We start from the raw sequence: 10,636 nt of genomic DNA on the forward strand, positions 1-10,636 counted from the left end.
TGGGCAGTCCTCCCTGGAGTTCTGCAGACTCCAATCTGTGTCCCTCCTGGGCTGTTTCCAGCTGCGCAATGGTAGGCAAGTGTGTTCCCTCTGCTGGAGCCTACTTGGGATCAGGACATGGCAGTTACCTGAGGCTCTCTGAATGCCATTTTCTATAACCTGCTGTAGGCTGTCTGGAAGGAAAAGGGGACCACTGACTTTGGAAACCTTTAAGTTTGATTGGGACATGTGAAATGCCAGGTTTTCCAGGGTTTTTCCTTGAAGCTGGCAATTTCTACTAATGCTTGGGATTCTGGGTCAAATTAGATGGACCATTTCAGCCACCAAACAATGACGTTCAAAGCAGCACAAGCAGAGTTCCCAAGCCAGATGGTCTCCTGCTATGAACGTCGTGCCTTGACTGCCTTTCTCTGACAGCTGCCGATACTTCTCAACCTCTCTCTAGGGTGATCACTACAGTCGAGGATGTCATGGGGAGCAGAGATTGTGACCTTGTTATCTGCAGCCTACTAGCTGTGAGTAGAGACAATTCCCAGGAACTGTACTGGACTCTGGGAGATTCAGAGACCTGGGATGCCTCAGGGGTCCTATCTCTGGAACATGAAACTTGGGGGCCAGATATGGTGGACCATCCTGTCTGGCCCCAGGGAGTGGAGAGGAGGCCCCTTGAGCCAGGCTTTCACCTCAGGGCAACCTTGTTCACAGCTGAGTGGGGAATTGAGTACCACACAGCTGGTCAGTGGCCGGACAGAGATCTTTGAGAAGATAGGCATCCCAGAGGCCCCAAAATACAGTGAGTACATCATGGCTCACATCCTTGGAACCAAAACAGTTAAGTGCGTTGGCACCAGGAGGGTGGGAAGAGGGAGGAGGTAGAACTGTTGGACAGCTACATCAGGCTTTGCCCTCACCCAGGATGCTTACCTGAATTGGATGGGACTTTTCTGTAGTATTGTCATAGACAGATGCTCATTCGTTTATCCAACAAACCGTTACAGTGTGTGCCAGGTCTTGGTGGGGGAAGAGGAGGGGGTCATACACGATGAAAGGTTCCAGTGCTGGTTCCACAGCACATGAAGAAATCGTGCAACAAGTGTAGGATTATGAAACAAAACATGGCTTTCTTTCATCATTAACCTATCCCCATGAGGAAGGGGATCCTTCACTGTATTCAGTCTTGCAGCTGGGGAAAATGAGGCATTGAGAAGCCAAGTGACCTACTCTTGACTTCCAGCTGACAGGAAGCTAAGCCTGACTTCTCTGCCATACTTCCTAGGACAGTGGGTGTTATTCAGTCCACTTCTTGTGGTGGGACTTCCACTTTTTCATTTTTGAGGCTTGAATTTGAGGCCTGGATGCTGTGCCTGAGCTCCTTAGATCAAGGCTAGCGCTCTACCACATGAGCCACAGCATCACTTCCGGTTTTCTGTTGGTTCTTTGAGTATAAGAGTCTCACAGACATTCCGGTCTGGGCTAGCTGTGAACCATGATCTTCATATCTCAGCCTCCTGTGTAGTTACGATTATAGGTCTGAGCCACCAGCACCTGGCTTAAGTGTAATTCTGGCCCTCTCTTCCTCTTTCTTTCTCTCTCACCCCCTCCTCCCCCTCTCCTCTCTCCCTCTCTTTTTCTCTCCCCACTCTTTCCCTCTCTCTCTATCCCTCTCTCTTTCTCTTTCAGGAACTGGTTGAATAGGTGCTGGAGGAGGTGGCCCAGCATCCCCATGTGGCTGGAACCCAAGGTGTCCCTCTCATTCTGGAGGTGGGCTGAGGGTCAGGAGCTGTTTTGCTCAGCCTGTTGAACTAGCTTCATGAGGTAAGCCCCTCTGTACCCTGGCTAGACTTTGATGGCTATTCATTGTCCATCCCTTGATTCCTTCCTCACATCCCTCTGCTACACCGTTGAAGGAAAGTGGATGAGGAGATGTTGCCTTGTCCCCCTGCCCAGCATGATCCCGGGACTCTGACCCATACCCCCACCTATCTGGTCAGGGCCTGGCTATAAGACAATGAAAACACTCCTTGTCTACTACCCTTTGCTGGCGAGTGTAGTTTTGGTTAGGGGGGTGGGGTGCAGAGGAAAGTGCCCAGACCTGACACCTCCCGGAGGACATTTGTTCTTGTGACAGAGCCAAGTCATTGCTATGGATAAGGAGGAAGCCGCATGGTGGTGGTCAGAAGCTCATGGCTCCCACCCATCATCCTGGCTGTTCGGGAGGCTGAGGTTTGATGGTCATGACTCAGAGCCAGGCCGGGCAGGAAAGTCCAGGAGATTCTTATCTCCCATAAACTACCTCCCTCCCCAAACCCACACACAAGCCAGATGTGCTGTGGCTCAAGTGGTAGAGCCACAGCCTTGAAAAAAGAATCTCAGGGATAACACCCAGACCCTGAATCCAAGTCCTAAGACTAACACAATCATAAAATAAATGAACAGTGTACAACTTTTATCTGACTACCAAGAAAGATGGATACAGTTTTCTTCTGTACTTGTAGCCAAAGGTAAGGGGCTCCCCTTGATGTTCCCCTAAACCTCTCCTCTCCTTTATCTGTCCAGGCTTAGGTTGCAGGACAGAATTCGGATCATCCCCCTGGATGTGACCTTAGCTACCCTCCCCCAAACACCTTCCTTGGGGTCAGGATCCTGGATACACTCCCTGCTGGGAGGATGAGGCACAGCAGAGATGAGGGTAGGTATCCCCAACACTCTCTCTCTCTCTCTCTCTCTCTCTCTCTCTCTCTCTCTCTCTCTCTCTCACACACACACACACACACACACACACACACACACACAAACACAAATACCCCTAAGCCAACTCAGACTAGCCTTTTCCAAAGACACTTTATCTCCTTGGATTAACTGACTTAAGAGAGAATTTTGATCCCCTGTAATTGATTATTTTAACTTGGGCTTGCTAGATGACAGGAGATAAACAGGAGCAAAAAAAAAAAAAAACAACCTTTGGTGCCCATCACCTGGTGCTCAGGCTCATGCCTGTCATACTGGCTACTCCAGATGCTGAGATCTGAGGATCACAGTTTGAAGCCAGCTATAAGCTGGACAGCCCGTAAGGAGACTACTCTCCATGGAACCACCAAAAAGCTAGAAGTGGAGCTGTGGCTCAAGTGGTAGAGCACCAGCCTTGAGCAATAAAACTCAGAGAGCAGCTCCCAGATCCTCAGTTCAAGCCCACACAAAGAAATGGCCCCATCTTGTTGCCCACACATTGCCAGGGCCTCAAGCCCCCTCTCATGGGGTGTGATACAACACCTGTCCCTGGGTGGTGTATCAGGGCCTCCAGAGATCTGGTGGTGGAATCCAGGCCTTTCGCTTCATGCACTCTCAACCCACACTGGCTGGAATGCAGAGCCTGACAAGCCGGCAGCCTGCAGAGTGGAGAGGCTCCTGCTCTGCCAAGGTGATCGGAATGGTCTTCTTGGAGGCAGCACTTGAAAAGGGGGTCTTGCTTAACAAGGAGTATCTGACAGGAAGCACAGAGTACAAAGGTGCTGAATATGATGGGCAACACAGCAGAGTATGTTCATTTCTAGCCAGGGCTGCTGTTGAGAGACTCGGTATAGATGTGTGACTTGGTATAGATGTTGGAGACTGTCCTGAGACAGCCTGAGGGGTCATAGAAGAACAGCTATCCAGGGCTGAGATTGTGTCTTAGAGGTAGAGGGCTCACCTAGCATGCAAGAAAGCATGGGTTGGATTCCTAGGTCCTGCATACACAGAAAAAGGTGGAAGTGGCACCATGGCTCAGGTGAAAGAGTGCTCCCCTAGAGACAAAGAAAGTCGGGGACAGCGCTGGGGCCCTGATGTCAGGCCCTAGGGCTGTCACCATAAAACAGTTCTCCCAGGGACCTTTGTGACATTTGGATGGCTATGCCCTGAAGCTCTCAGTAGATCCATCCATGCTTTGTGTCTCCTTTGACAGAGGGGAGCTGGATACTCCTTCTGCCATGGGCACCCCTGGGCCCGGTTATCAGCAACCCTCCCAACGTCTTCCACCGGGACATGGAGCAGCTGGCCCCAGCAAAAAGTATATGCCTATAGGGTAATATTTTGAAGAGTGCATTGGAAATATTCTAAATATAATAATTAAGTTGAGCAATTTCACATTGACAGTAATTAACTAGAATAATTTAATGCTAATTGGACGTTTGTCTTTCTAAATAAACAAAACCTATTTCTCCTTTTACTTTATCAGGGAAATATCTGAGCAAAAAATGGAAATAAACATATGACTCTATAACAACTGGAATGAATTTTTGCCTTTTTATTAGCAAACATTAACTTTACACAGTATTTTATTGTGTTATACACATATGTCCATATAATGTAGCTTGCTAAATTTTATTCCTTTTATTAATTTCATTAGCCTATTTTTATACTTATGTTTTATTATGTCATACCAACATATTGAATATTTGAACATATTTACTGCACAGTATTTCTCTTCATCTCCTCTCTTACTTTTTTCCAAATTAAATCAGCTCTATCTTTTACACCTGGGTTATTCATTTTATTTTCTGGGTTATTCATATTTTCATATGAGAAATCTAGTATTTGTTTTTTACAGTATGGATAATTTCTTTAATATGAATGTTTCCAGTTCTATTTTTTTATTTTGAAAATACTGTACAGAGGGGTTAAATTTACATGGACAAGATAATGAGTATATTTCTTATCAAGCATTGTACCCTCCTCCTTTGTTTCCCCTTCCCATCCCTTCCCATCCTTCCCCCACCCCCCCACCCAATCCTCCCCGCCCCCCTTTCCCGCACGAAAGTTGTAAAGTTCGTTTTCGACATAACGACTTGTACATCTCATTGTTGCAATGGGTCCCCCTGTATCCCTATTTAAACGATTTGTTTTTCCCCTTCCCCTCCACAAATTATACCGACATCAGATACAGTGAAAGCAGGGGTTATACTGTGGGGGAGGGACATACAAAGCAACAAAGAAATAATCTTATAAATGTGTAAGAAACAATCGCATGAAAGAAAAAAAACATTTGAATACATATCTTAGGGTTCATTTCCCTAACATCACCTTATCTGACCTTTTCTGCTTGACTCAGACATATACTAGATATTGCATGGGACCTATGTTTCTTTGGGCCTGGCTTACTTCACTTAATATAATTTTTTCCAAGACTTTCCATTTCCTAACAAATGGGGCAATGTCATTCTTTCTGATGGATGCATAGAATTTCATTGTGTATATATACCACATTTTCTTGATGCATTCATCTACTGAGGGGCACCTGGGTTAGTTCCATATCTTAGCTATAGTAATTAATGCTGCAATAAATATAATCGTGCTGGTAGCTTTAATGTGGTCTTATTGGTAAACATTTGGGTAAATACCCAAAAGTGGGATTGCTGTGTCATAGGGGAGCTCTATGTGGAGTCTTTTGAGGAACTTCCATACTACTTTCCAAAGTTCTATCTATTTTCTTGAAGATGATATTATTTCATAATTATGTGTGGCTAAATAGTATATCATTGTGTATATGCATATATGTATTACAATTTCTTTCTTCAATGAGTGATTAGGGAAAATGTAGGTTGATTCTGTAGTTACTTATTTTTTTATGTGAGAGAAGGAAGGATGCATATAATGATGCTTGGAATGAGAAACATTCTCTTTAAGCAGGCACTCTCATATTTGAAACATCCTCTCAGCTACTCTTTCATCAGTATTTTAATAGTGAATTGAATTAAAAGAATAAAATTTATCTACTTTTGCAAAGATGTTTTTTTCAGTACCTATAATATTTTTATTATAATGTTATGTTTACTATGTCATGTGAGTATGGGGATGTATGTGAAGATGAAAATCTAGGAATGTTTGTATACGTAGCTGACTCAAAGGAAACAATGTATGTGAGATACAGGATTCAAATAAAAGTTTGAGACCTGTAAGTTGCTAAATTGATGTATATGTCCAGTTTGTGGTGTGTGATTTCAAGATTACATTTTGGTAGATTTCTTACCAAGTAAGTAGATGTTTCGAACCCCAAATCTTAAGGAATAAAATAATCATTGTCTTAGTATTCCAGACATTGTCATAAGTGGAAAAAATGATTGAAAGTATGATGGGTCAATAGTAAGCCTTTAGACACTCTACATTTTCCCCCAAATCTTCAGATGTACTCTTTGGATATTAATTACAAATGTATTTATAAACATTGATATAATATGATCTTATACATAAATATATGTATATATTATAAATATATCATATATAGTTATATTTTAAATGTGTACCATAAATATTGACTTATATTTAAATGTAATTCATCTCATCATTTATACATATATATATATATTTATATATATATATATATATGCATACTTTTTTTTTTGGTCAGTTGTGGGTCTTGAACTCTGGGCTTGAGTGCTGTCCCTGTGCTCTTCAGCTCAAGGCAAGAGCTCTACCACTTGAGACATTTTGCCAGTTACAGTTTTCTGGTGGTTTATTGGAGATAAGAATCTTTGGAATTTCCTGCCTGGGCTGGCATTGAACTGTGACCCTCAGATCTCAGCCTCCTGAGTAGCTAGGATTATAGGCATGAGCCAAGAGCTCCGGGCTATATTTACATCCGAGATTTGTTAGTGGAATAAAGGGTACAGAAACTATTATTCTTATCACAAAATGACTTCACACTTACAGGTATAATTATAAGAAGAAAAACGATAAATATTCACAGTGGCACAAAAATCCCTTAGGTGCCTAACAAGACAGCACGTTTTTCCAGACACTGCATGTGGTGTGAGCTCTTTGCAACCCAAGCGACTGTAGAAGATATTGCACCCTAAACAAAACTGACAATTGCATGAACCCAGTCCTCTATGACAGATTTAGCCAGGCCTATCTTAGAGATTCTTGTTAGGGACATGATGAAAAATTTATAGTTTAATTGTGATTATAGAACTCTTTTATACATGTCACTCAGCCATTAACTATATTTAACATAGTTCCTTTTGCTCTAACTTATATTTTCATGGCTTAGGAAACTGTTTTTTGTTTGTGAAAACTTAGCTGTTCACTATATAGACATGAGTTTTTAATCCTTGAAATTACTGTCTGCATAGTGTTCTATGAGATGAGCTTCTCTTTACCATATCATAGGAATAAACTTACTCTGATTCAAACTTGGACAACAGCTACCTTGTTCTCTCTCCTAGAAAACCATCTGCATAGACTTCTTTACATGTAAACAGACCCTCATTTACTTGCAAAAGTCTGTCAGTGAGTCAAACCTAACTCACCCAAGTGAGGTGAATTCCTCTGTCATGCTTCCTTTACTTTAAAAATGGTAAGAACTGTACAGCAATGTGCATACTTTTTAATGTGAAGTGTGACTCCTATTTTCCATAATGTGAATCAAGCAGAGGAATCAATTTAAGATGTGAAAGAACCTTACAAAGAGTCTTGGACCTTGAAAATTGCCCTGGGTATGAATTTTTGGAGAAATATCCCTTCTAAGACAAAGGACTCAGTTTTTTTTTTTTTTTATATTGTGCTGGTACTGGGGTTTGAACTCCTGGCCTTGAGCTCTATCTGGGCTTTAATTCTCAATGTTTGCTCTATACCACCTGAGCCACACCTTCACTTCTTCCTTTTACCACAAGTGCAGAAAAGAATCTCTTAGGTTTATCTACTTAAAATAGCTTGGAGTTGCAATTGTCAAATTTGAACCTACTGAGTATCTAGGTGTAAGCCACTGGTGCTGTGCTAGAACTCACTTCTTAAGAATAAATAATCACAAAAAGAGGTGCAATAAATATTTGTTCAATTATGTATGTGTTGACTGATAAGCCAAATCACTTGCTACTGGAAAAGAAAAAGAGAGAAGATAGAGATTAATATGGAGGAGAGAGACACAAAGAAAGAAGGGATGGGAGGGTAAATGAGTGGAGGGGAGTGAAAGGGAGGATATGAGAGGAGAGGGTAGCTGGGTAGAATTGTCTACTGCTCACTAAGGTATTGTTGGACAATCAATGCCGTTGCATTTATGTAGCCAAAGCTTTATATTTTTGGTAGTAAGTTGATATATAAAATACCAATTTACAGGTAGTAACCTGTTAGTGTGCTTCCTCCTGCACCAAGGAAGCCACAGTTAGGTTACTGTTACAGATAAGGCAAGAGTAAGCAGTTTAAGTTATTCTGAGAAACAATAATTGACATACTAAGAATGTTCCCTTGTATGGTGAAGTCAAGCATCACTCTTTTCCCTGCTACAGTCTTCCTCTCAACAAGAATAGCAAAACCAGAAGAGGAAGGAGATATCTGAGTAATGATCATCTCTCTGTTTAACCGCATCCCTTGGCCTCTCAAACAATAAAGCCAATGGAGACTTAACCTGAACTAATGGGGAAAATGGGGGGAAAAGTTCAGTCTAACTTATTGTGAAACTTTTAAAATAATTGGGGCAGTATTTCAAATACTGAAATAAAACTTTTTAAATTATTAATAAAAAGTTACTCGAAACTTATTGAAAATTTAAGACTACAGGGCTCACTACATAGTGGAATCTGCATAGGTAAAACTGACTCGTGCTCCTATCATCAGAAATTGAAGATTGTCCCTAAACATAGACTGCTGAAGTGATAAGCGATGGAAATTCATGATGGATAGCATAATGCTGAGAGCATGGAAATTATTTCCTTTCCATCTTCAGTGTGTAGAGAAGAAAAAAGCTCTATAGGATGGTCCTGAAGGTGCAATTCTAAATTTAGGACAGAAGGTGAATAGTAAAATAGACCTATCTCAGCCATTCAGAGATTAGAAATGTGGAGAAATATATTCATTTATGTGGTCAAACATGGAAGAGAGGATGTGGCAAGCCCATAGCCAAATGCCAAAGGTAGAGATATTTAACAAAACACCATAAATTTGAAACAAGTCTTAAAAGGGGAGCTAGGCTTAGAGGAAATAGGGCAGAAGGATGGAGAGGGAAATGGTGGACTAATACAGTCATAACACTCAATGTACATATGTGAGAATATAAGTAGGAAACTTGAAGGGATAGGTGGGGTTGGGGTAAGGGAAGGAAGAAAAAAGGAAAATTTGACAATGATCCAGATGCACTGAACATTGAAATGCACGTACACTCTATTCAACACTGACATGATGAAGCAAAACCCCTTTGCACAACTTGCTAAAGATAATTTTTTTTGAAGTTTTAATATTAAAAGACCAGAAGCATAAACCTTTAGAGATAAATAAGAGGATAGTATTGACATATTGTTGAGGCTTGTGTTCCCAAAATTGAAACAATTCCCAAAATTGAATATATTTAAAACATTAAAACTTTGAACGAACCTTAACACTTGCTGCAGTGTTCATTATGACAGGTGCCTTGTATAGAATAATTGAATTCCTCCTCCTACACATTTCTTGAACAACAAATATCTGGAATTATTTTGTTTTTGACATGTCAATCTTGACTTTATTCTTAAATGTGTGCTTATGTAAGAAATATATGGTTGTAAAATTTCATGACAATTCTTTTGAACTTCCTTTTTGTTGAATCGTCTAGTTTAATAAAATCCAATTGCACTTTTGATATAAAAATATTTTGTGCTCAATTCAGAATCACATACACTAACATTGGAACGATACAGAGAAGATTAGCATGGCACCTGTGCAAGGACGACATGCAAATTCGTGGAGCGTTCCATATTTTTACAACAACAGATGCTGGAGGGGATGTGGCCACAAGGGAACCATACAGCATTCTTGGTGGGAGTGTAAACTTGTTCAACCACTTTGTAAAGCATTATGGAGGTTCCTCAAACGATTCCACATAAAGCTCCCCTTTGACCCAGCAACCCCACTTTTGGGGATTTACTAAATGATCACAAAAAGACCATACTAAAACTACCAGCTCAACTATGTTTATTGCAGCATTATTTACCATAGCTAAGATATGGAACCAACCCAGCTATCCCCACTACATGAATGGATCAAGAAAATGTGGTGTATATACACAAGGGAATTCTATGCCTCCATCAGAAAGAATGACATCACCCAATTTGTTAGGAAATGGAAAGACTTGGGAAAAAATTTATTATGTGAAGTAAGCCAAGTCCAAAGAAACAGGTCCCATGGTTTCCCTTATTTTCAATAACGAATATATGTCTAGGGCAAGCAGACAATGTCAAAAACTATGTTCATATGAACAGATATGATGATGTTAAGGGAATTGAACTCCAAGATAGGGAAACAAGTATTTTTTTTGTTTGTTTCTTGCTATTGTTTCTAACGTACTTATAATGTGCGATGTGAATTTTTGTTTCTTTGTATGTTCCTCCCCCATGCTATAACCCTTGTTTTCACTGTATTTGAAGTTGGTGCATGTGCCTCTTGTATTTACGCTTCTCTAATTTGGGGAGGGGAAGGGAAAAGATGCATGCGTGCAAACGCATGTGCATGCATGTGTGTTGGCGTGCTCAGAGTTTGAAATCAGGGCTTAAAGGCCATGCTAGGTCGTTCCTCTCTAGGTTGGTGAGGTACTATATGAACTACATTTTCTTTCCTGGGTCTTTGCTAGTTCATTAAAAATTTTGAAAAATAATTTCATGAATTTTTTTGTTTGTTTTGGAAGCCCTGATTGGCT

At 41.0% G+C, this 10,636-nt stretch overlaps 1 non-coding gene across 1 annotated transcript; it reads left to right on the forward strand.

Moving 5' to 3' along the window:
- Window positions 1-9,597: 9,597 nt before the first annotated feature.
- LOC138827405 (U6 spliceosomal RNA) lies at window positions 9,598-9,704 on the forward strand. Its single transcript, XR_011372081.1, has one exon. It is a non-coding gene; the product is annotated as a U6 spliceosomal RNA (small nuclear RNA).
- Window positions 9,705-10,636: the final 932 nt, after the last annotated feature.

Source organism: Dipodomys merriami, unplaced genomic scaffold (genome assembly GCF_024711535.1).
Source record: "Dipodomys merriami isolate MVZ:Mamm:240054 unplaced genomic scaffold, mDipMer1.0.p SCAF_155, whole genome shotgun sequence".
NCBI classification, from domain to species: domain Eukaryota; kingdom Metazoa; phylum Chordata; class Mammalia; order Rodentia; family Heteromyidae; genus Dipodomys; species Dipodomys merriami.